Raw genomic sequence first — 3,633 nt, 5'->3', positions numbered from 1 at the left:
ACATATTTAGAAATATCACAAAAAATCTTAAATTCGTATCCAAACATCCCCAAAGTTAAATATTTAGTTACATGACTCAAAATTATCCTAATTTCGTCCAATCTGGAGTGCTTCAACATCAATCCCACCTAATAGAAAATAGATGAAGCATAAACATTAGTAAATGTAAAGATAAAAGATAGCGAATATGTCATAATCAAAGAACAAGAATGATATTACCTATGGAATTTCACCTAACAGACTAAACATTAGCTGCAGTAGAGGCATTAGAAGATCTTTGTGTAGGTTCTACTGTAATATTAGTATCACCACTCACATCCAAAGACAACACATTCCCCAAAGCATTAGCCAAATCATTGGCATCATCAACCGGTTCAGTTTTAAAAGTGTACAAAATGAAGAAGAGGACATGTAAGATACTAAGATTATGACAAAAAAAATGCGACGAAGCAACATTTGTTTAACGAATGAAAAATGTATATTTACATAGTTTGAAATTACCTCTAAAGTCTACTCCGAACATCCAATCTCGAAGGCAAATCAACGCTTCAGCATTTGTAGGCAATAGCTTACTTCTGTATTTGTCAATAACTTTACCTCCAGCACTAAAAGCTGATTCAGAAGCAATAGTTGATACCGGAATAGCCAACACATCCCGTGTCATCCGAGAAAGATCATGATACTTTGATCCTTGTGACTTCCAAAAGGCCAATACATCATAATGCTTGATCGGATCTTTAATCCTTGGCTCTTCTAGATATAAATCTAATTCGGATTTATCTTGTATTACAGTAGTAGTAGAACTCTCATACATAGATAGCTCCTACAAAACAAAATAATCAAAATGAATAATGTAATATATTGAATTAAAATATATGTTTTAAACAACCAAAAAAAAAAACATAATGATTTATACCTCCCAATCTAAAACATCTCCAACTGTATTGTCCTCAATAGCATGTGATTGAAATCCCCTCTCTTCCTCAGTTATCTCCATGCACCGGTACTCTTCAAAGAGTCGTGCTAAGGTCGATTTCACAAGGTTAAACTTTTCCATTGTTGTTGAATCCAAACTGTATATCTTATCAAAAGCATACCTAACAAAGATTAGCTTGTAACGAGGATAAAATACAACAGCAATAGCTAAAATGATGCTATATGAGTCCCAATACTTATCAAACTTCTTTTTCATTTCTTGTGCCATCTTTTTCACAGTCTTCTCCCTGATTTATCGTTTTCAACAAAGACAAATGTATTTTTCATACATTATGAAAATACAAATTTGCTGTTGGGTACTTTGACCCAGACAATAATTCAGTAATGTCATTAAAAGGCTTCAAAAAGGAACATAAGTGTTCAATCTTTTTCCAATCCTCATTGCTTGGACACACTTTAAAATTTTTATCCACCAACTCTAGTTGTTGAAATGCAGTCTGATAGACAATGACAGAATCAAGCATGTGATAAGTCGAGTTCCACCTTATGGAAACATCTCCATGCAACCCTTTCTGACTTGGTATATCCAATTGTTTGCAGCATTCAAGAAACTTTAATTTCCTTGCTTGAGATGCCTTCACATATGCTACAGTCGATCGAACAAAATGTACAGATTCATCAATGCACTTCAAACCATCTTGTACAATTAGGTTCAATATATGAGCACAACATCTGTTGTGAAAAAACTCACCACTACACAACAATGCCTTCTTTAATACCAAACTTTTTTTCAAGTGCTCAATAATACAAAGGTTAACACCGGCATTATCTAATGTAATAGAGAACAATTTCTTCTCTATACCCCAATCCAACAACATATTTGAAGCAATTTCACATATATTAGCTCCTGTGTGTGGGGGTGGCATGATGCAAAATTTAAATAATTTTTTATGTAGTACCCATTCTGTGTCAATATAATGACAAGTGAGAGAAATATAGGAGTCAGTGGTTACAGAAGTTCACAAATCAGTAGTCAATGACATTCTACCATTGAAGGAACTCAAAAAATCCTTTATCCTCTTGCTTTCTCTAGTATGCAACTTCAAAATATCAGCCATTTGGGTATTCCTACTAATAGGACTAAATTGTGGGTAAAGATAAGAAATCAAAGCCCTACACTCTTCATACTCGACAAATACCAAGGGCAACTCATGTCTGACAATAAGTGTGGTAATCATATCTCGAACTACATCTGCATCAATCCTCTTAGTTTTCAGTACCACATTCCCATCACCTCCACCCAATAACATTTGAGCAACATCATTATTTTTACGCTTGAGGCAAGACTTAAGATGTCTCCTCAAACTACCAGTGCCATTGATAGATGAGTCAGCCAGATATATATTCCCACAAGCCTTGCATTTTGCTCTTTGTCTTCCATCGGGATTTTTGTCTTTAGGGATATTAATAAACTCTTTCCAAACTATGGAAGTTTTTTTCCTATTTCTTGGTAAAGTACTAACTGTAGCAGATGAAACAACTGACCCAGTATTATGATCAGATGCAGTTCTTGAACTAGACGGACTAAAACCATTCCCTCTGTTTACTTCATTAACAGACATCTGAACTTCTTGATCTTTTTGATTTGACATTATGCAATTCAACTGAATAAAACAACAATATAATGCAAAATAATAAATATAAATTGAATCTTCCTCGAAATAAAACAATATTGTTCAAATTCATGTTTATAAGACTTAACATTTATTCAGTAAAAAATAAATCCTCACTAATTTAAGGTCTTGCATCGTTTCAACTCATTTAGGCAATAGATATCATAATCTAAGGCATGGATATATTTACAATCGAAATGCCAAAAAATTATTATGTAATCAGTGAAACATGCTTTCTACATGAAAGGTAATATATGGATGCATCACAAATTGAATGGAAACAAGATAATAGATACTAGAGCGCATGAAAATCTCTTCATATTTTCCAATCACACTGTTCTGAGTTGCAAATTCCCAAGTCCACCCATGACTCCAGAACTTCAATTATGAACATTTGTAAGAAATAGGGCATTTACACCCTTCAGTTCAAACCCACCTCCACAACTTTCAATTCTAACCGCTTATTTAATAGCTTAAGACCACAAAATACCATCCAAAATTCAATTCTCAACTTTTAATCAAAAAATCCAATGCATGAAAAGCAGAGGAAGCCCTTCAAAGAGAATGAGATAGCTCAAGCTGTCATTCTCAGACAAAAACAGAGGCCAAATACAGAACTCTGCTCTTTATTTTTCTTGACCATTCATACAAAATTTTCCTTGAATTTTGTTATGATCATGGCATCAAGGTTGACAAAGGTAATTGATTTGCATGGTATGACACCAAGCTGGAGCATGACCAAAAGAACATTGGCAAACATTATAGATTGAAGACATGTTCAGAATTTTATTTTTCTGTTCATCATCTAATTCAATATCCCTTGCACAACCATTAATGGGCATTTACTCTTAACATGTACTACCAATGTTAACTGTAGCAAATGAAAGCAGATCTAAAAACTCAGTGATCTAATCACAAAAATCCAAGAATCACAAAATGTCAAGAACAAGAACAAGATATAGAAGTTAAAACCCTTTAAGTATTTTGTTTAGAGTTTTGGTGGGTTCGAACCACCATAAACTTG

At 33.7% G+C, this 3,633-nt stretch overlaps 1 long non-coding RNA gene across 1 annotated transcript; it reads right to left on the bottom strand.

The window, feature by feature from the left end:
- Positions 1-372, bottom strand: LOC122070840. The gene is made up of 2 exons (XR_006137988.1): positions 234-372; positions 1-128 (listed from the first exon to the last, which is right to left on the bottom strand). It is a non-coding gene; the product is annotated as an uncharacterized LOC122070840 (long non-coding RNA).
- Between the last annotated feature and the right edge of the window lie 3,261 nt (positions 373-3,633).

This window comes from Macadamia integrifolia, unplaced genomic scaffold (genome assembly GCF_013358625.1).
Source record: "Macadamia integrifolia cultivar HAES 741 unplaced genomic scaffold, SCU_Mint_v3 scaffold_128A, whole genome shotgun sequence".
In the NCBI taxonomy this organism is placed as follows: Eukaryota; Viridiplantae; Streptophyta; class Magnoliopsida; order Proteales; family Proteaceae; genus Macadamia; species Macadamia integrifolia.
This window is presented reverse-complemented; position numbering and strand designations above follow the sequence as displayed.